The sequence below is a fragment of the Denticeps clupeoides genome, chromosome 16, assembly GCF_900700375.1.
Source record: "Denticeps clupeoides chromosome 16, fDenClu1.1, whole genome shotgun sequence".
Lineage (NCBI taxonomy): Eukaryota > Metazoa > Chordata > Actinopteri > Clupeiformes > Denticipitidae > Denticeps > Denticeps clupeoides.
In genome coordinates this window covers 11,214,389-11,238,389 of record NC_041722.1, presented here as the reverse complement: position 1 = coordinate 11,238,389, position 24,001 = coordinate 11,214,389, and positions in this window count along the sequence as shown.

Genomic DNA, 24,001 nt, shown 5'->3' with positions numbered 1-24,001 from the left:
TTTTCCTTATTTTCAGTTCTGAACCCTCAAATCCTCCCTTGCAGTCCCCATCTCCCTCATATAAGTAAAGCCCGCCAGTACTCCCTGGGTTCATGAAACCCATATTGACACATAAAAATACTCCCCTTCCCACTCTTCTGGAAGAGGTGGCCATTGGTGAAAGCCTGTTGTGTCCCCATCTAACTTCTCCTGGCTGTTAGAATTATTAAAATCGAAAGGCTGCATGTTTGCCAGGTCGAGCCTCATGCTTTGAAAGATGTAGGTTACGGGAATAAAATAAAAAAAGAGAAGGGTGAAAGCTACTGACGAACATGACATCAGTCACAGTGGAAATGTAACATAACGTTGACATACTAAGAAAATGCATGTGATGAAATGAGGTTAGACACACTTTTTCTACACTAAGTGGGTCTGTCACTTGGAAGAAAATGGAATGAGTGTAGGGTACCGAAAGAAGCAGCACTTGCATTCTTTCCTTTCCCCCATTGCTTGGTGAGAGTACACTGGTACTGGGCCATCAGTTTCTGTCTTTGTCACCGTCCAACAGAGTGGAAAGCTTCAACTCACGAGGGCAAAGGTCGGGCAATAGGGGTTGGGGATTTTTTGGGGGGCATTAAAGTACCCAATTGTTTCTGAGGCTCCTAGAAACAACATTTCACTCACCAATAGGAAAGCACCTTTATCTTGGGCTGAGGCTTGAAATGCATAAATAAGTGATGAATAAGAATATGTAACAGGTGCCACTTTGAAAATAGCCTATATGGGGCAGATAGCCTTACTAAATAATAAACACACTAGTGTAAGTAAATAACATGTAAACTCTAAAAAGTGTTGCCATGAGCGACATTTTGCTATATCATTATTAAATGTCATTGCATAGTAATAAAAATGATTATATTAATTAATAAAGTTTGTATGGCTATTATAATATTGCTGTCATAAAATGCTGTTATTCTAAAATGCTTGGCTCTCCACACATGCAGAAAAGGTTCAGGAACATTCAGGTGTCTTAACTAAGAAAACACAGTTTGACTCTTAAGAGCTGTGTCTGGACGTATGGACATGCATGCACAGACGACCTGCGTGACTGTGCAGTTTTCATTCAAGAGAAACAGAGACGACTCAAAGAGCCAGTCTGAGTTCGAGCTTGTTTTAAGAAGGGTTCAGGGGTCATTTAAAGTCAAGCGCCCCAGTGAATAGGATTACACGTCACCCCCAGGGATGACAACCCCCCGACGTCCACCTAGAGACGACTCTGGCTAATTATAAAAAAGCTGCAGTCGCACCAAATAAGTAACTGGACAATAAAAAGGAGCTAGTATAGCTTTTTAATTTATCCACAGACTGCCTAAACCTTGAGTCAGAAGAATTTCATTTAACACATCCCGGCTGTCTCCAGCACTTCCATCCCGGCTGTCTCCGGCATTTCCAGACCCCCGAGAGCAAGGGGAATCTTCAGGGCAGATACAATTAGTCCTTTAATAAATAACAGGGATCACGGGCTTTAATTAAACTTTCCTCTCTACGACACCATCCGTTTCTTTTGTGCTGTAGTATTTTTTCTTCTTCCTCTTGCTGGACCAGATTACACTTCTTATAATTTGTTACACAGCATGGCCTGCTCCTAACCAGAGGATCAAGATGAAAATTGGTCCATGGGGAGTTTTGCGCTTGTGGCATTCCTGCTAACAGGATTTACCATCTACTGAGTATATCAAAGCCAGTCCTCTGCTTTTCTGATAAACACTCAGCACTTCACCAAATTAAAAAGTCACCTACAGGTGGGCTTTCTCTCGCACGGACACGAGGATAGAATGCTAATTGGTTTTTAATTCTCTTACGAGTGCCATCAAATTAGTCTCTTCACACACAGTAGAGGAGCAAGGGAGGATGGACATGTCTGAGGCCTGCTGCGTGATGAGATGGGCTGCAGTGCTGGGGAGATCATTAAATCACAGGGACACTGCTAGGGTGGGCTAAAACGGGCGAAAGCTTGCATTGGATTTTACCAAACCAAACTTTTCTCCATGTTCAGAAACATTTAGTGACTTACATCAATGCATATCAAGCTGTTATTTCATGAAGGGTTAATGTAAGGCGGGATAGATAAGAGAACTTCCAAATTTGGATCTCAAAGCTGAGACCAGGCCTGGTTTTCCCCGCTAGGAAGGTTGACTGGGGGGTAAACAAAAAGGCAGGATATGATGCAACAGCTTTACTTGTTGGGGGTTTCCAGGGCTAGAACCTCTTTAAACTTCTAGGTAATTTGTCCTCAAGAGCAATATCACCATCTGTGACAGGGAGAATTGTTACTAGACATTCATCCTAGTTGAACTGTTGCATGTGCTGTTAAATAAAATATCTGATGGGCCCATGACCCACAGGTTAAAATACTGTAACCCATTAGCAGTAAATTTCAATCTGAAAATCATCTCTTTGCATGTAATGAAAATGTTCAATTACAATTATACAATTATTAGGCTGCAACGTTAAAGAATTATTGCATCCTTTTGAGAAAATGTCTTGATATTTATCAATAGTTAACTGGGAATGTTCCAGAAAAGCTGACATACCTGCATCTGAGAGGGGGTGTAAAGGAAGTGTAGTAGGATGTGTACAGAGATGGATTTACTGGCTACCCACCTGTAAAAACCCACCTGAGTCACAGAGACGGAGCAAAAAGGGGAGGTATGGACACACATCCAACCAGGTGAGTCCATCTCAGCCTGAGGCGGACCAGCAGATGAGTGGATACCGTAACAAACACTGCCACATGCTTCTAGTAACTAACCATTGGCTCGTACACCTTCCTCCTCTGTGATCAAAAACACTTTGAACTGAGATACTGAGGCCATTGTTTTGCCTTATCTGTAGCCTGCAAATGTTTCAGAGCCTTGTCAGGAAAGGCAGTTGTCCTCATCACAAACGTCTCCAAAATGAGAGTCCACTGGACAACCTATAGCTTATTTAGTCAAGAAAAGTAGTGTTTAGCACTTTTGAATATATGTGCAAAGTTTGATATAACTTGATATAAAAGTTTGGTGAAAGCATCAATAGCTGACAAAGTGTGTAGAAATGACAACTCTTATGAATGAGAACAAAAAAGAAAGGAGGCATGACGCAATATACAGTATATATTATAAAATGGCAGTCGTGCAGAATCAATCTCTTAGTCAGATGAGGAGCAGTACATTTTTTTACTACCTTTAGCCATTCCTTTAAGTCAAAGACTGATGGCCTTGCTCCAAAACAGGGCAACATGTACAGTATTTATGGTATCTGGATAAGCACATGCACTTGACTAATGCAAGTGGCTTTTTCTCATTACAGTATGGTCAGGGTTTCCATAATTGCGTACATTCAATGTGGTGTTCTAAGCCAGAAGTTGTGAAGATATGGAAAGGGTGCACTGTAGAAGTTCAATATTTTTAATAGTTTTTAATACTTTTTAATAGTGCATTGCTTGAAATCGTTATGTGGTGCTGGACAGTAGCTGTGCATGGTGATTATGACTGCTAAAAAATCATAAAATTCATAAATAGCTGAATACAGAGCTATCAGTAGGAACCTCTGTCGTTTACACTTTAACATCTTTAACAAACTGCTGAAATTTGCATTAGTGAGAGGGTTTGGGGCTAACAAAAATAAATGCGAAAAAGCGCCTTAAAAAGTACTGCTTTTACATTACCTTTAATGCAGATTCTTTTAGTGGGCCCATCTGTTTTACGCAAGCACATCAGGACACAATAACTTTTTATACCCTGGAATGTTTATGAATATATTGTTCTCTGCAAGGTAATCAACGCATAAAACTTCACTGTGTAGGATTCAAACAGCCAAGTTCTGAGGTGAAACCAAATGGAGCAATTTGCAGCAATTATATGATGATTCCCTTGCAAATTTGACCTTTGTTAAATGCACTTTTATGAAGGCAACGTGTGTCTGAGTACTGCTGAGTTCTGCACATGTATGTGGATGCATGTGCGTATCCTGTCAATATCCTGTTTTTTTTTTTTGTGTGTGTGTGTGTGTGTGTACTTGAGGGTGTGCAGTTAACACACAGATGTCTCCCAGCCTGCACAAGTTGAGGCATATCTCAATCTAGGATCAGTGCCAGGACAGGAAGTCACCTCATTAACTCTTTACGTGTCCGATTGTTATTCTCTCCAGAGCTCATTTGAAGCATTGCGCTGCAAAGGAACCAAGTACAACACTGAATAAAAATGCAGTGTTATTTTGGCCTAGGTGAAGATGTGCAATGGTTACCGTTATCTGCGTTCCCTCCCAGACTTCTCTTTCTCCATGCTCTCCCTGTGCTCTCACCTTACCCATAATGCATATCAAGCTATTATTTTGTGAAGGGTTAATGTAAGGCGGGATAATACAGTCAGGAAGATCAACTGGCAAGGTTAAAGCTGGCCTTGGCGTGGTGATGCTTTCACACTGGTGCCCTTACCTGTGGCTCTTCCTGCCTTTCACCCAAAAATGGCTTCAGGCCTCTCTGTGATACAGAGAATGCAGAGACCAAATGGTTGGATGGAAGCTTGCTTTTGTATAACCAAATTCCAGATGTGCAAATGCAACCTATCACAGTGAAGTTCACAGTTTGTACATCACAAAACAAATTTGGGCCTCTGGGGATTTCTATGCTAGTTTAAGCGTGACCCGTGTACATGTTCGAGTGTCTCATTTGTACTCTTTTTAACCCATGCATACATTGTGGATGCTTTCTGCATATGTTGCGACCATGTGTGTGTGTGTGTGTGTGTGTGTGTGTACTGCGCGATGCATGTGCTTCTTCTTGGACGCATACTGGCCCATTTGGCTGCAGCGCGGCTGTGCTGGCACGCTCACAGTCACAAATGATTAATTAACACGTCTCTTTCCTGTGGAGCCAGCGTGTTTCCAGCCAACACGGCTGAGCACATCGAGTTAACAAGCGGGCCGCTGGAACAGGCGAGGAAAGTGGCTGTCCTGCACAAGGAAGAACCTATCAGGAGATGTAGATGTCAGGCATTAAAAACAATGATCTGTCGTTTGCTCTCTGGTCAGCTGCCTGTCTTTGCTCATTATAGACAGGAGTGAAGAAACAATGTTATTGTACTTAGATGCTTTCACATTTGCAAATAAAGACATTTCTTTTTAATAAAGACAATATCTTAAACTATTTAATTTGCCTAATTGCAATTTAGCCGATGGAATCGCGTATGGATCCAAAACATTATTCTGAAATTGCCTCTGCAGACCATCAGCTTTATGGCCAAAGGCAAATAATGGCACCAGCCTGCCAAAGATGACCTATATTCATTCTTGGCAGAAATCCTCCTTACTTCCTTATCACTAAAAAGAGAGTTCATATTTTCCACTTCTAAGTATGTCTACATGTTGAGGAACCTTTTTGAACTTTCAGATGATTGTGCATGGGTTTAATTTCGCAGCCACGAAATTCTTCCCCACTGGTTGTGTGGCTGGCATGGCAGTTGGTGACGTGGCCTCACACCTCCATGGTCCTTGAACTGTGTGTGTGCAGAGTTTGTAAGGGGTTCTCGGATTTCTTCCCTCCATCCAAAGGCAAATGCACTAGGTGGTCTGGTGTGTGACTGAATGGACTGAATGTCCAGGAATGGGCTCCAGCATCCATGACCCCTTATTAGAATTGGTCATTATGACTACTGAGGGAGTGAGCGCTTCTGTAGCTTGCTTCAGATGTTGGGGTGCACACAAACAGAAACTTCTCACCACATCACTCACAGGGAAATTAGTTTTGAGGTGCATCAGAACATGATGCATTGTTCACATGCTTGTACATAAAATGAAGTGTGTGCTGTCAGTAGCACAGTCATTCCTCGAGAGATAAGGCCAATCGCCGGTGACAACCGTCACTGGGCTGCCTGTAAAAATGGAGGAAAAGGAAGGGGAGCCCTATATATGGTCATAGAAAGTGCTGCTGTCACGTCTACAAAAGCCCATGTGGAAGTTCCCTCTACAAATGTGTCAGCATGTCACTTCTCTGCTCTCTGTTCTTTTTATTCCTCCTTTCCATTTTCTTCTACATGTACAAAAATGCTGAATTAGACAATACTGAGCACAAGCATTACATTTAAAACTAAAATGAGCAAGAAGCTTGAATTGCCTTCATTTGGACATTAATCGTCATTCATGTGTTGTTATGTTTTTTTTTTATAATATAGATGCTATAATGGGCAACTATGTTGGGTCATGCCTGAGTGAGAGGTCTTCTTTTATCCCGGGCCAGCTCCTCATACCCTCGACATGTTTAGACTGATCGCATCTGGGCGCCACAGGGGAGGGTCGTTTATGGAGGAGAACATAAAACTAAACAACAGGGAGACCAGCTTCAAGACAAACACACACACACAGATCTAAACCCAGATCACACTGGCACAGCACAAACCGCCTGGCTCTCAAGTGCCCCTGTTTAGGCATGGCTGAGTCTGGACAGGCACCAGGGATAACGTTGATTTTCATGGGCTGGAGCAAGTTTGACCTCAAGAACAGGCAAACAGTGTCTGGTCTGGTGCACTGTGGATAAACAAACATGTTTAAGATGTTTTATGCCAAGGTTAATATGTAGATGCCCTAATTTAATACAGAAATAGCTTGCCACTAAACATGGAGGAAAAAAATGTAAATATATAGAGTTTATATATAATTTATATGCACTCAAAATTGAAACCAGAAGAAAGTTCATGGCCATTCAGAACAAACATTGCACAGCACCATTACAGTTTCTGTTTCTTTGTCATTAGATGACATTGCCATATTATCTTTATGTCACGTGTGCCAAAACACAGATAAAGCAGTTGCTTATCAAACCATCAAACCATAATTTTATTTAATCACTCATGAAAAGTTCTGTGACCAAGATGGACCTCATACTGTATCACTACCAACAATCAGCTCATCACTGAGTGTCGGTTCGAACTTAAAATGCATAGGGAACCAATTCGATTGCAGTACAGACATTTGAGCCTGCCCTCTGACCTTTAATAATAAAAACACAAAATGTATGCTGCTCTTTCAAAATGTTGTAACGAGAAAATAAATCATTAGGTGGTGTGTTTTTATGAAACTTTCACCTCCACTAAATTGTACTTAAAATGTATGTTGTCATATTACACTTCAACAGGCAGTCAGTTACATTTGTAGTTAATATTTTTAAGAGAGGCTTATTCTTTACTTATAATTTATCAGTATTTTTCTGTGGATGGGCCCTGTGTTCTTGGTCACACTTATCGAATCTAGAAAATGAGTGAATGAGTGCTCTGATTCTATTGGCCTTTGACCTTATGAAGAAGCCTCCCCTTTTTGTATGCAAATTTCCTCTGCCTCTTAACTTGAGCGAATAGAACAGTCAGATGCAATTAGCATCATGTGCTGCTTGGGTTATGAGGCACTTTTAAAGTAAATAGTCAAACGGGAGCGTGGCTGCTCCTGTGTGTACAGAATGGGACCCAGGCAGCTCTGAGCCCCTGGAATTCGTCTGGCACGTCCACGTGTGATTTCATTTGCACCTTTTTTTTTTTTTTGGTACAAACTGAAAATGAAAAAGTGCCAGGAAAATGAAAACATTAGATGGTGAGTGTAGATGTTCTTTGGACAGCAGACAAGAGAAACTTCTGATTTACGAGGGAACCGCAATAAATCTGAAGGCGCGGCGGCAGTAAAGGCGTGCTCTGGGAGACATACACCTCGCACCTGTTGCCACAGGGAGAGCAACAAGGAAAACAGAGCGCAGACTGAGTAAAAAGTGCATTTGCACATTTCCAGAGGATTTTTCCTTATCATCGCCTTAGAAAGTTTCTTCACAAACAAATTGCGTGCTATACCTATACTGTTTGTTTTTGGATCAGATTTGGACAGAATAATAAATGTATTCTGCTTGACTTTAACCAGAAAACCCCTCCAGCATTCAGTTTGTTGAAACAAACCTTGTACAAAATACTGTTGCTGGAACAGCGTACGTGATTTTTTAAGGATATTCTCTTTTTGAGAATATGGGGACTTTTATGGACCTCTGGTTTACTGTGAGCTTCAATAACGCATAAAGCGGACTGTAAAACATGTCAATCGCTGTGATTTGAAGTACTTGGCACAGTAAAATTAATAATGAAAATATTTATATGCACACAATGCAGTTTTCTTTGGTGCAATACCTGAAAAAAAAGCAAAATCATCTCTATGATTCCCTGTATGAACCTCTGTACCATGTGTGTTATGCCTAGCTGGCCCTGGGCTAGCCAGGAGCCTCCTATTCACATGGGTGCTGGGTCCTAATCACCCACAGGTTATATTCTCTCCCACACCCCCCATGTCCTGCATTATAGGTTTGCCTTCACATTATGCTTTGTATTTGTTGTACATTGGGTTTTTTGGCCTTGTTTTGTTTTCAGTTCTGGAAAGTCACTTGTTCCCACAATGTCACGCATCTGTCCCTCAGCCCACTCATCATGACCACTTACCTGGTTTTAAACATGCAATTGTAGTAAGGTTTAGTCTTAAGAATGAGTTGTTTCCTTTAAAATTAATAAAAAAAAAATCTGCAGATATAAATATGGAAATGTATATTTATACATAAATAAAGCTCACCAAGAGTCACCAAGAGAATAAGACAATCACTCTACTCATTTGAACCATACAGAAACCCTGTAATTTTGCAAATATCCCCCGCTTTGTAAGTAATGCATTTGCTTAGGGCAGCAGATCACTCCTCCCATCAGAAAGCAGAAAGAGGGCCACCGCAAATGACAGAATCCAAAAAAAACAAGAAGGTCCAGTGAAGTGCACACTGCACACCCAGAGACTCTCCACACTGTCCTCCACACGAGAGACGCCTAGTGATGGGTAATTGAGGCCGACATAATGTTTGTGTTTGAAGGGTTGCAATTTGGGCTGCATCCAAGCTGAGCACAAAGAGGCAGAGCCCCCTGAGGCTGCCACAGTTCTCGGGTTACCTCCCCCCTGCTATCCCATCTTCAGCGGACGCCACCCCCCCCCCCCCCTCCTCCCTTTCTACACCCCCTCCCGTTCTATAGCGCTCCCTACATGAAGCCAATTTGTTGTGGCAACCTAACATCTCAGAGTCCCGATCTGGTTACATGAATTTGGGTTTGTATGAGAATTTTGGGCAGGGTCCAGACCAGTTATGGGAGGCAGAGCGTATCTCTGAGGAGTGCCAGGCGTCGGAGACTTGATATGAGTTGTTATGTTGAGGGAGATTACATGGTGTGGCTTCAAGTACTTTACCAACACTCTATTCTGGCACAATGGGATTCTTAATTGTTTAACTACAACTAAAAAAAAACATGGCACAATGCAAAACAAATTCTAAGTTCCAGCATTATCTGAATATCTGTGTTATATAGTGGTCCAACCAATCGGAACTACAGATCCGGGGATTATCTGTCAGAAAGGAAGGATTCCTTTTGCATTCTGTTACATAGGGCGCCTGTGGCTCCGTCTTTTTGTGTGCAAGAGGAAGGCCGATGCAAGTGGTTTTCACTGGGTCACATTATCTTCCCTCGTGTTGGTTTAGAGCGGGTCGGTGGTGTCCGGTGATAAGTATCTCCAAGCCTGTCAGTGGAGAAGAGATGATGAATGAAGGTGGCTCGGGCTGGGATGATGTCTAACTGGCTGTGAGTCAGTCTACATGCAGCGACACAAATTTTCTGGCCAAAACCAAATAAAAAAATGAGATTAGATCTGATACTGTTTTTTTAAATAGATTTGTATCCTACTATATATTTCTAAGCCATTTTTCATTGCATTACACCACATGGTATCTAGTAAAAGTGCAGAAAATATAAATGCAAAAAATTTCTCTAATTCTGTGAGTGGATAATGGAATGGGAGCATAAGAAAAAATTATTCATTTCACAATTGTTCTGTGACTTAACATAAACTTATCCATTATTGTAATTAAAGAGATTCTGGTTATATCACAACGGTGGAGTTGTAAGAGCATATGTAAAATTTACAGTCATATATTTGAAATATAGTGAAACTCTCATGCCAATAAAAAATGAAACTAAAAAATAAAATGTACAATACTGCACAAAATAATGAAAATGCTTAGATGTCACAAATGAGGTGACAGTATGCACATCGTGATACCATGATGCAAAGCTTTGCCAGTCTAGTGGGCTCAGCTAAAATGACAGCACAAAATTGTGCAGACTGGGTGGCATCAGGTACAGCCAAGTGTCTGTCCTGTTCACCACCTACATGAGGTCTGCTACACAAGGGGCGAAACAGTGGCTGGCAAAAAGGCCTTTTGAAAGTAAACAGATGTATAATTGAGAAAACAAGGAAGAGGTAGGCATCCAATGCATGTGGGCATTCAGGGAATGCCGGAGCAGCAGGACAAAGAGCGGCAGTGACGGGCCCTGTGACTTTGCCCGTGGAATGGGCTGCTGCATTGGCCAGCTGGGAACAGAATACCGGATTGTGACCCGAGTATTTTTCTCATAGGCTAAAGGCTAATGCCTCTGAATGCCTCCTTTTGGCAGACCTTTCGCTACATGGGTGTTGTGGGGAAAGACGGGTCATTGTCCTCGGCTCCCATTGTGCACCAGTCTGATCAAATGGCAAGTGACTTGGCTGAATGCTAATCACCTCTTAAAGAGCACTGGATATGGGAATCACTCTCCCTGATTCTTTGAGCCTCTGGGGCATTGCTGTCATAGTGTGCATAGATGAGGCCTGTATGAATTGTAGATTTCTTCTCTGTTCCTGAATACATAAGTTTTACTTTGTGGCAATGTTGCAAAGTTGTTGTAGTGATTAAGCTAAGTAGAGGTTTCTTTTGGGAAAATGTTGAAGAAGAACCCTGGATTCATTCATTTTGATAGGTGCTGAACAAGAAAAAGTGAAGCAATAACACTTTTATCGCTCTGTGTGAATCAACTTAACATTTCAGACTCCTAAAACCAATATACGTTTTTTCTGCTTCATTGCAGGAAGACACATGGATTTATAATAAGCATGACTCGATTGATTAAAGGACCTTACAATTTATTTTGATAAATCCTGAGATCCATTTCCGTGTTCTTTTTCAATCTGAAAAATGTCTTAATTATAATATACATGCATCAATGTACATAACACGCATGCTGTGCTACTTTTTTTTTAAGTACACAGCAGTGCCTTCTTCAGAGCGTAGTTTAAGCAAGTAGCACGCTTAGCTCAGTGGGAGAATGGCCCTCACACAGGCTATGATGAATGACTTCCCTCAGGTTTCTCCCCCATGATAGATCAGGCCAAGTTCCACCATTGCTTCTGCTGGGGTAATCCACAGTGGCAGTGACACTGGATAAGATATAAAGAGGACTACTGGAAGGCTTTTCATATGGATATCCACTTGTTTCCCTCCGTGGGGACCCTAAAAAGAAATGAGCAGGTCCTTCGGGTCTTCTTTGGCTCTTGTCCCAGTACAGTGCTAAGGCATTAAATTAAAAAGATTTAATCTCCAGTGGGCCAAATATTCTATGCATGCTTTTGAGCTCTATTCATAATCTAGGCAATTGTGCTATGTTCACCGTATTTAACTGTGGTGCATAATGTCTTGTCATTATGTTACATGCCCTCATTCTTACAAAGAGTTCCAACTAATCTAGTTCAAAGTACGAATTGCTTTAATAAACTCAAAGGAGTTCAACTGCAAAGCTATCAGTGCAATTTTTATTTTGGAGATACTGAAGACGAATATGGCATCTAGACTCAGTAGAATAATTCACATTTGAGTCCATCTTTCTCAGTGATTGTTAGACTGACCGGGAGCCAGCTGAAAGCAAGCCTTTGGCCTGAGATGCACACGGGTGGCATCTATCCATCCATCACTGCCCCATCTCAGCTGCAGTCAAACTCAGAGCTAAGGCCTCACTCTGGGAGGCCATCGTTCTCTGCCCTCCTCTACTGCACCCCATGCCAAACCTTTGCTGGTCAGCCATTAAACACTTTCTCATTAACACCAGATGGCCTGATGGGAGAAGAGTCAAGACTATCCATCTGAAACTGGTCTAATGGGAGTCTGGGCTAAGACAATGTGGTCAATTAGTTTCCTTTCAGGGTGCTATGAAGAGTGCTGAGATGGTCAGCATTTAGACACTTCTGCCTCACCATGCAGATTTCTTCCCCACAGACTGATCCCCCAGCCTCAACGGCATCAAAAAAGTGCTCCCTTCTCCACCACCCCTGTCTGCCGCCATTCATCAAGTGAGATTGATTGTTAATTGTAAACTAATGTGGTTTTAACACCTTCCCAATGTTTCATGGAGAGCGCTATAAGTCTCTCTTGTACTGATTAATACTAACAGTTTGCAGTTTTGAAACATGTCTGAAGCAAAAATTTTTTGTCCACATGACTGAGGTGTGTGGACAGTATATCAGGGTAAATGGAGTGTTCAGTTATTTGCTTATGCATTTAATGCTGGTTTCTTTATTACTCTTCCTGGAGAGCTTATTGCCCTCTGAAGAACACCGAAAGTGTTTGTTTCCAACTTTACAGCAGATGATTAAGCTCTTTAGCTAATTTTCAAACTTTTCACGAGCTGAATGAGGCGTGTCCTCATTAAAGTAGGTGTAGAATCCTCTTTTAATGACAAAACTGCAGCATGTCATATAATGTGGTCCAACGATGACGTTTGTAAGTACGTGTCTTTCACATCCAACATGTATTTATATCTTGCTCTGTCATCACTTCTTCACAGAATTTGGAAAAGGCCAGATTTATCAGTGTTGCCCCGGTTGTTCTCATCACAGATTCTTTAGGCCTGGAATAAAACTTTAATGGAGCAAAAAAAAAAAAAAAACTCATGAAATAAATGCTCGGTAGAATGTTGCAAACAGACACGGTCTGAATTTATATGAGGTGTTGCTGAAACGGAGTGGGGGAAAAAAAAGATACCAGCGTGGAGCTCCAGTTTTGCCTGAACTGACAGCATTCTCAGATGTTGATGCTGGACCTGGGATAGGGACTTGGTCGGGCACGCTAGCCCATTGCACAGCCACTGGGTACCACAGAGACATCATGCCCTGTGCCTCTTTGGATTGGCAGAGTGACCACTTTGTGCCAACTGCGGCCTGGATTCCAAAAGCCACAGAGCAAAGAGCCATGGACAGAAAATCGGGACATGGGTTTGGGGTTGAGCAGGTTTAAAACCGCTCCGTCTCCAGAGGAACAATTTTCACCATTCTCTAAGTGCCTGTTAAGGCTCTGTATTCCCATTCCAGCCGGCACAGTGGGCGTGGTGTTTGGGAGGCAGGATTCCAGGTTGGCTTTCCAGGGAGCGAGGCCGCGTGGGGCTGAGCGCTGCCTCTGAGGCCTGCGCTGGTCTCTGGGTATACACTCGAGGAAGTAGGTCAGCTCTAACGCACATTCGTTATTTGCGGCGGGTGGCAGATGAGTCTATTTGCATTCATTTGTTTAGCAGATGTTTTCTGTCCGGAGCGATTCGCTGCAAATAAATTTTTTAACACTTACAAGCAGCAGATTTTTATTTTTTTTTCATGTAATCAATATGCACATCTTGGTGTTTCATGTTTTTCACTCTTTATCTATAAACCAGGAGCTGAATACTGTCATTCAAACCCTTTTTCTAGAAGGCCATACAGTATTTGACTAGCCAGAAGGAAAGCGAAAGACTGAGCAAGGGGGAGGGAAGCCTGAGAGAGATTTAACAGTGCAGTGGAGGGAACACATTTTGTTCAACCAGACTATTTACAAGCAGTGGAGGAGTATCCATTTCCTGTCATCTTCATCATACATCTCAGGGCGAAAGAGATCAGAGCCCAATTAGGGGCTGATATCTAATCAATACGCTGCTTATTCCTTGAGCAGGAAGTAAAGGAGTAGGCCCCTGGGAGGTGGAGTTCAAATTACTCTGCTGTCGATGCTGGGAGAGAGGCAGGCTGATGGCCTCCTCATTCATACACTCAGACCCCGCTCGCCGCACTGAGAAGAGACCCCAGAAAGAGCCGTGCGCTGCGAGGATCTGCTCCCTCCAAACCAAGGTGCCGCTGAGGTGCCACTGAGAAAAGCACCATCCCCTGTCATGACTGCCCACTGCTCACCAAGGGTGATGGTTAAAAGCATTCAAATGTAGTATGTAGACTTAGGGGGGATGCATGATCAATAAATAAGACAATTAATGACAGCAATTATATAATGACCATAATGTGATTAAACATTACAAATGTTGCATGCAACAAAGGATTACTTCTTTTTCTAACCAGTCATTTTCAGATTGCTGGTTGCTCTCCCCTGTGTCGTCTTTTCCAAACATTATCCGTCTCCTTCTTCCCTCCCTTCATTGCCACATTCAAGCAATCAATACTTTAAAGGATCATTCAAAGTTGCTCCGTATCAAAGCATGCTAATCAGACGCACAATCAGGTCCTGCAAACATCTGCGGACAGATTATTTCTGTCTAACGTTCTACTCAATCAAACATAGTGCGGGGCGGGAGCAGAGCAGCCAGTGGGGGCAGATCAAAGAAGAGAATTTCAAAGAACCTCTTATGAGAATAAACTCAAGAGAAACTTGACTGAGCTGCATTTCCCTTTGAATGAAAATAAATATAATAGAGCGGCCTCCGAATGATGCTTGTTAACATGCTTTAAATGCTAATTGGGAAGGGAGGGGGGGGCCACAGTACTGTAAGTGCCTCTGTATATGGAAACGGTGGTTTTTAATAGTGTGATATTTACTGCGGGCATGAGACTGTACTACATTCAGGGGGAAGTGAAAACAGAAAACACTGACTAAACCTGATGTAATGTTGATGTAATATAAATAAACCACATAACAGCAGGTTTGATGCTAAAATATTAGGCGCGACAGATTATTTCAATTTTTTTAAGTTTACTTTTTCAGTACACAATGAAACTAAATTACACTAAAAAAAGGAGGAAGCTTAGGAAGGTCTGAGCATGCAATAGATGTGCAGAGCAGGGTTGGTATTGGTTTTGGTAGGCAGTAGTACCTGTATGGGGATGATGTTCATTTATTGATGGGGTGCAAATGCTTCCTCATGAAGCGGGACAGTTGGCACCGGAGCCCGTGACCTGTGTGTGTGGTCGTCAGACCGAGCAGGAGAAGGAGGACACCTGTGCGGGGGCTAAAAATAGATGGAAACGGAATCTCTTCTCCAAACCCAGCTGCACCACCCAACGCTCGGGCTCCTGTCCAAGCGCTGCACTCTACTTGGGGTTAACCTTCAGCACTCGCTCTAATCCAAAGTGCTCAGCCGCAAGCGTCTGAACAAACCTGCAATACTTCGGAGAAGTATTGATGCGTTCAATAGTATTTGTTGCACAATCCCGGGCCACAATTCAATAAATTTGTGTTGACTTGGTTTAGAAATTCTTTTCCAGGCTTGATCGTTGTCTGGGCAACAAAAAGAAAAGAAAAAAGTAAATTTTCCCTAACCAAATGAGTAAATCATAGCTCTAGACACAACACGATATTGAAAAAATTTCAATCTCCACCAAAATCAATTATTCGAACTTCCACATCCTTTGATGCTTCTTAATCCACGGCTGTAGAGGGTGCAGTGCAACGACGGGTGTGGCAAAGTGGCTTTTTTTTTTTTTTTTTTATTCCTCTCCCCCTTTCATCGCACGCACACGGTGTTAAGCTCTTTAGCACGCAGGGTTAATAAGGTGGGGGAGTTGGACTTAAGACGGGCTGTCGCTGGTGCACAGCGAGCTCGTCTGAGGCGGTGAGCGCAGTGCCTGAAAGGGGGCATTGTGCTGCTGAGTGGAGTGGGGTCTGGTGGACGGGGCTCGTAAGCCGCTCTGCTCCACATGGACTGCGGTTTTGGAGCTGGCGCTGTGGTCAGGATTGGCATCCATGCTGTCGCCAGGGAGACAATACCTGGGCTGAACTAGAGCGAAGAAAAAAAGGAGAGAGGAGAAGAGAAATATAGAAATAAAGGAAAAAAAAGGAGAAAAATGAGAGATAAAGGGAAATATAAAAGAAACAGAGAAATCCCCTTTGCTCTGATCAGACCTTTCAGCCTCTTCATCTCTTCAAAGGTTGTTAATTCTACACTTGGCTCATGGAAAAGAGAGTGTAAGAACGCAGACTTTTGTCTAATGCAAGGGAAATAAGAATAACAGACTTGAAGAGGAAGAAGAAGAAGAAGAAATCACTGCCAATAAAATCTTTTCCATGGGACCGTGGGCAAATAATTAAATTAATCGATGTCACGGTCATATGGCCATTCTTTTCCATCCTTTTAAAGTACTTTGCTATGGACAGTTGTAGCCCCAAGCACCAAAATGGTACAGGACATCATCGCGTACATTAAGATGGAAAAAAGAAATAGGTATGCAGTACAAAGTAACTAATATTCATTAAAACACTAAAACATAATTTTAATTAATTACAAAATTCGTTTCGTCTTACCTTATTATTTGCTGTTGTGTGACAACTGTTCAAGATTTAATTTTTACTAAATGTCACCAATAGCTGTCTTGGATGCCACAGTTACTAGAAACCTCTCCCCCATATCTGAGCATGAGAACTTGCAGAGGAAAAGGGGGTTTGTCTTTATTTAGGAATCCCCCTCCCCCATATCTTCTCGGGTTTGATGCAGAGGTGGCGTGCATGATGATAAATTCGGCACAGGTGTCACCTCCGCTGAGGCAGGTGAGGATTGATGGGGCGCAGGAACGGGCGATCCATCACGCGCAGCAGGCAGAGGTGTATCGGGATTTTGGGAATCTGTTCCCGATCACACCCCACCGAGGGGCGACGTGGTAATGACCCCTCTCCGTGCGACGCCACAGGAAATCGATGCCAGGCACTCAAGGTCAATGTACTGTTGGAAAACTACTTAAGCCCTGACGGATGCTGCCTCACATGGAGAACAGACAGGATGGGGAATTGACAGCAGGCACATATACAAACTTGCACACACACACACACACACACACACACGCACAAGTACTAGCATGCAAATGCACAACAAATCTTCAAATGCACTGAAAGCTGGGCCCAATTGTTTCACATTGGTTCTAAGGACCAAATAAAGAAGGCATTAGCTCTCCGCACATTGAGCTGCTTTAGCCATTTGTAAGTTGTAGTACCTCCATCCCTTTTAATAATTGGCATGCCACTGGACTGGATAAATATTGATGTCGCGCAGTAATGAACAGTGTTGGCTGCAAAATGAAAACGGATAGTCTGCCGGTCCAGAGCATGCTTCTCTCTGCCCTGACCTTTTTACTACAGTGATGACACAATAGAAACTCCCGTGAAGTGCAGAATGGATGACAAAATGGTACATGGAAGAATTCTCAACAACAGGACATCTTTTATCTTAGAATATGTGTGTGTAAGGTCAGACAGCTTGTGGTTACATAAAAGGAGACTTCAGACATGTCTGCAGCAGACACAAAGAGCACTGTAAATGCAATTTAGGTCATGTCCTGCTCTATAGTGTGCAGGTATATAAAAATGCCTGAATAGCAACCACTGATTATCTTTATGTGAAGAGTGACTGAAACTGAAGAATTTGGTAGCTTGTGGTGGCCCAACATCTTATGGAGACAAATTACACAGGCAAAGGCTAATCCTGTTTGGAGCCTCTCGTACCTGTAGATGTGAAGCAACAGGTTTCAGGTTGAGGCTGTTAATAAGAATCCAAAAATAAAGGAGCCACTGGGTCCAGCATCGGTTACCTTTACTTCTGCTCTTCAGAGAAATATGTCCCCATCTTCTCCTGAGCGCCTACTCTATTCACAACCCCCCCATGTTCTCAACAGTCCAAGGTGACCTCCTAGTGCACTCCAATAAGCACTATCGGTCACTGTGACGAGAGAAGACTATTAATCCCTCTTAATTTCCCCAGGTTCCCCCCACCCCTCTCAGTCTTAGATTTACAGCCGCACCTTAATATGCAAATTAGGTGCTATCTCCTGTGCTCTCGTGCTCATTTACCCCAAAAACCTGAACCACCGGCCATGTTCCTGACAAACAGAAAGGAGGACAATTCCTCTCTGGGCTTTTTGACAGGTCTGCAACATTGGAGATAAGGGTGTCCATGTGCTTACCTCCAATCCCTCAAGTCTAGGAAATGTAAACAGGGTTCAACACCGCTTGCAGCATGTCATGACATGGTGCCACCAATAGCAGGGCCATGACGCGTCTTGCTACCATTGTTGTTCATGGGTGGTACAGGGCATCTCTCATTCGCATTTTTAGAGGCATTTATCAATAATGCATTCACGCAGAGCGCCGAATGCACTTTACAGTGTTCCTGCATTCAGTGCTAGAGCATGTCTTCGTAAGATCCACTTGCCACTATTTTGTTGTAACAGACACAACAACTGACTTTGTATTTAAGCATTAAGTATCCAGTAAGGTGCATCTAAGTGGCATGTGTGCTAGGAAACATGAAACTCTATACTGCAAGTGAGGCTTGCCCTCCTGCACCCAGGAAACCGAACTGATCGTTGAACTGAACTGTCACTTTTATTTGTCCTGCAGGCGTGTTTATTTTATTATCCTTCTTAAGGTGACCAGTCCCGATAAACCATCCCTGTGCAGTGGAGAATTATGTGCTGTTGTCATTAGATAATAGGCTTTAATTAGAAATGTCTAAACATTGACCAAATGCATGATTATGATAGCTTAATCTATTTTAATCCTAATAGGTGCATAATTACCAAAGACTGTGTTGTCAAACCTATGCTTAAAACACAGCAAGTGAGCAAGACAGGTTTCTTAGGATGCTTCCATGCATCTTAATGTATGCCCTTGGACAACTGTATCAATTGTGAGATATTGTTACCCCCCTGTAAGGGTATGGCCAATTTTCCATAAAAATTAAACAATTTATCTGTTGGGAAGAGAATTTTAAATGCAGTCAGATGGCATTTGCCTTCCAGCGATGGGTTGGAAGTCTACAGCTATTAGTTTTTGGTTTGTGGAGTTGTTGGTCTGCGTGTTTATGTGTGTGTGTGTGTGTGTGTATGTGTGTAAAGACACTATGAATTAGGGCACTCATTTGGGTGAATTAGTGGGTAAGCCCAGGCCTTGGCAGTTAGTAGTGAGTGCAGCCACAGACCCGGCGCAGCACTCGTTTCTTTTTCCGACCTCGACTTCTTTAAGAGGCCTCTTAGTGCGTCACGTTTGTGTCAGATTACTTGCCAGAGGCTCAATTACAGCCCGATCTCGACATTGCGAGTTCCAACAAGGTCAACGAGAACGCCTGCTGTCCTTATCGTCGGCCCAGTCCAACACCCTAACTCTGTTCAATCATAACTTTTGAACCGCTGCTTTTTACTAACTATAGACCTTGGTCTCTTGCTTTCATTTGCTTCAATGTGTCTGCAGCTGCCTGCCCGAGGAAGCACTCAGGCATCCATTATCAGCTCATTTTCAAAGCGAACAAGCCGAGAGAATAATGAATGTGCTCAAGTGGATGACTTAATCCATGCCCTTAACCGAATGATTGGCGCAACAGTAAAATGAGCATGTGAGTAAGAGCAGCTAAATAGGATGATGCTCTTCAGGCCTGTTTGTGATGGATTAGCACCCGTCTTCTGTTATGGGGAGTGGGACAGGATGCCTGTGGTGTGGTTATAACACCCGCCGTGTAGTCCTGGATGCCTCTTCCTCCACCACCCTGCGCATTTCTGTTCACAGTTCTGTTCTCACTCAGATGAGATATAAGGCCCATAGTGCGAATCAGACACTGCCAGAGTGCAGCCCTGATCGCCATTAAATACACTCAACACTGACAATCAATACACTCACAATTCAGTCATATCCTGCTGAAACTGTGGCCTGTTTGATTGCCACCACTCATAGGCCACATGGTACATGGTGTGGTTGAGATTACTGGTAGAGACATGTGCCATCAACGCAAACGTGAACATCCTGTGCTTTCACCCCAAGGCCGGCTTACCCTACTAGAAAGAAAAGATCCAACACATGCTGAGTGGAGTGGAGAAACCCTTCCTTACTTGCTGCCGGAAGTCTTCGCTTATTGTCATTCGCAAGCATAAACCACAGATACCACTCACTTCTGTGTTACACATGCAGTGTGAACTGAACGTGCGCTTGGGTGTGTGTAAGTGTGAGAGGGCACATCCTGGTGTATGGTAAGCAGCCTCACCACTCACCACTTAGGAATTTCTGAGGTTAAGCATCGTATTTTCTTTGAAATTCATACATTTTTCTTTGTTATACAATCTCAGACGTGAAATGGCTGAATAGAAAGTGAAACTAAAAATCACCTGTGTTGGGAAAAAGTTTTTAGTTACAGAATTGCATGCTCACAACTGTACAAAACTCTAGCAATAAAAAAATTGAATTAGAAATAGTTAGAAATAGTTCTATTTCTAGAATTAGAAATACAACTCTAAACAGGACTCACTGGGACCTGCTGCACAATGAATTATTTGGGTCACTTGGGTGGTCCATTTATCTTCCTCTGCTTCACCTATGCAGTTGCATTACATGCACCACATATAATTAGCCAGAGGCAGAACAATGCACATACAATGTTGAAGCTCCTCCCCCTAACCCATTTAAACTGATTCAGATGGTTAAGTCTTAACTCACATACTTACTAGAAAGTCAATTTAACACACATCCTAGGACTTAATGCCTATAATACTCCAGACTCGCAGATAGAGGTTTGTTGGTTCTCTGCTGTGTCTGACTTTGTGAATGTTGGAAGGCAGCATGCTGAACAGAAGCATCAGTAACCCGGTCCACTGAGGTGTGGTAAGTAATTTCTGGAGGACATACATTCTGCAACCCAAGACACATTTGTGGGGTTGGCCTACTGCAACTGCAACACAGGCTTCTAGGTGCATTCAAATAAAGAGCTCAAGAGTTGATCCAAGTTCTTGTTTACCACAGAGCTGTAAAATAGTGAAGACGTTTTTTTTCTTCTTTTACAAGATTTGCATGAAATAAAGCCGTTAAGTTGGCACAGAGGGAAATTTCCAGGGACCACAGCAGGCCAAAGGAAGCACCAGTCAGCCCCACGGCCTGGCTATTCAGGGTAAACCCTCCCCCAGGAGCAGGCGTCATGGACAGGGAGCTGTGCAATCACTGCCAGACAGCGCGCCCGTCCAGGTTTCAAGCGTCTCCGCACATGGCTCCTGTCTCCCTGAAAGGATATGCCGGCCTCAGAAGTGGGAAGGCTATAAAACCGGCAACCAAAATGGCTCTTGCGCAGTTAAAATATATTTAATGAATGAGTAGAAAATTGAATTACAATGCTGCTTAATTTTTTCCATCTATAATCGCTCTTGAAGCCTGTGGAGCGCTTATGCCCGGTAATACATCTCAATATATTCTACTTTACTGGCGCATGGTGAAATAAACGCTTTTTCTAATAAATTTTCTGATTGGCCAGAACAAAAAGGGCCTTCACAGCAGAAAGTACGTGTAGGCACAGTTAGAAGAAAATTGTGCGGAAATGTGTTTTACTGAGACCAATTTGGTTAGCTTTTTCCTTTTTTTCAGATACAGGAACACTTTAAGGCTTGATTAAGTCATACAGTTTGGCTGTATGTACACCCAGTTATGATGACGCTATTATTGCTGAACCTTATTCTGTTTTTTTGGTTACTCAATATAACTGTATGCATTATAACTGTAATATGAATTCATTGAAACACTTGATCCGTTTGCTCAAGTGGGAAAGGTAACAGATGGCAATAACTTTTCCTCTCAGAGAAGGATTCTCTCTTGCTCACACACACTCTAGGTTATTTGGAATTAGCTATAACAGGCAGCATGCAGGGATAATGGCAAACTATTCGGTAATACAGCAATGAAGCAAACACAGGGACATTTTATAAAGTGTTTGAGGAAGCAAGACACAAGTGAGACAGGTCCTTCACAATCACAGGAAATCTATTTGTAGTCCTGTGTCCCACATTGTCCCCTAACGGTCAAGACCCGCCAATACCAACCTGTGACAAGAGGACTTTCATAGCAAACGTACCAAAACGTCCTCACTATCCTTTCATGTTCTAATCTTTTGACCTTTGGGAGAACATTTGGTATTCTATTCAGGTAGATGCACAGCTTTAGTGCTCTTTGTCAATAACTCTCCAGTCTCTGAAGAATCTCTGCTTCCAAAAGATTTTTTCCTCATTTAGAGTTTTTGATAATAACACAATCGTAGATGCTATATCCCATATATTGTGTGTGTGGACAAAAGGACATATCATGTGATTAACATTGCTTTCATAGACATACTCACTGACAGTTGTGTACTGTAAATGGAGTTATCATCCTTTTAATAGCCTTTGGTCTCCCGTAGTATAAAAAATCTTTGGAAAAATGTCATCACTCACAATCACTTTTTCTAGAGTTGCCATGACGCTTCTCTATGAGAAAACAATTGGACTTGAACCACATGAGCATAAATGTACCCCATAAATGAGTGTATTCAGGTTATTCTTAGTGCGTTGAAAAGAAACTCTGTTTATTCATCATTTTAGCTGAAAAGCATTTGACCCTTCTGGGGCCCAGCTAAATGTCCCCTTGAGTGGGTGTTGTCTATCATTCCTAACCTGCGTCCCTGTAAGTGCGAGCACACACACATACACACAAACACAATCCTATTTTTACACCCCCTCACGTTGATAGAATCAGTGCTCACATTGAGGTTACCTAGGGGCGAGCTGACCTGGTTCTGTTATGAGACAAAAGCAGAAAATACGCTCCCTTTCACCCGGCATTTGGAGCAGGCAGTCAGAAGTTACACGCTCATCTTCGACTTTCTGGAGCTCTGGGAAGTAAATCTTTCCAAATTACCGCCCTTTTTTCCCTCCTATTGCTGTTTGTCATCGCTATCTTCTTTTTTGACAGTCTTAAATCATGAGCAATGATCACATGATCAATGGCCACAGCCTTGAAGGGTCTCGGAGTTCAGTTAAACAAGAGAAGGAAAGGCCAGCAGCCTTTTTTTTTCTAAATCTCTCTCGTGCACACGGCCACAGACATTTTGGGATAGTCGTTTTCTGTGGCTTCTCTGCAGCGTCTCCTCTGACTGTGGTGTGGGGACACTGGAAAGCACAAACAATCATAGAACATTAGGATATCATGCCAGCCAAAGCCCTCATACTCTGGTAAACAGTGCAATCTGAGGACACGGACCGCGTGACCTCACAAGGAAATTCCTTCTGGAAAGGCGGTTCGACCTCTTATCCCTTTAGCGTCTCGTTTGCAGCCAGAGTTTCTTTTATGAGGTGTTTTCTACATTTTAACATTCTGTCATTAAAAGAAAGAGAATCCGGCAGCGGTTTACAGAGACCCTCAGACCTGAATCATGTTGTTCCCTGATGGGTTCCTGAAAATGGCCCTTTTAAAACTTTCATGTGCTCCAGTAAAATATTGATAACTAATATCAGCTGGCTCCAGAGGGGGAGCTCGGGCTCGATTGTCGGTGGGGGGGTGGGGGGGGGGGGGGGGGGGGGGCGGGGGGGCAGGAAGCTTTCTCCAAAGGGCCTCGGGGTGGCTGCGCGAGAGAGGGGCCCTGCACTGAGGCAACGGCTTAACACCAGACGGTTAAACCACCTCTGTGCACGAGAGCCTGGCCGCACCTACCCACGGCATCTAGCCAAAAGGCTTTTTTTCCACCACAAAAAATACAGTATCTGATAAGGGGGGCTAGAGTCTGTCAGAGGCCTTTACACTGTCAAAAAAAAATAAAAAAGGGTCGTAATATTGATGTCCGCCCTGTTGCAAGGTTAAAAAATTGACCTGACAGACCAGGCCTTGCTTCAGCAAAGTACCTGAGTGCAGGTCAGCCCTGCTGCTGTTGGTTTACGAGGCCTCAGGGCAGGTGTCAAGGGAGTCGTACGGTGCGTCCAGAGACGACTGACCAACACAGCACATTTCACCCCCTCTAGCCCCAAAGGCACCAAAACAAAGGCCTCACGCGGCATTTGCCTAATTATTTCCTAAATCTAAAATGAACCTGCGAATGAAATGTGAGGCAGC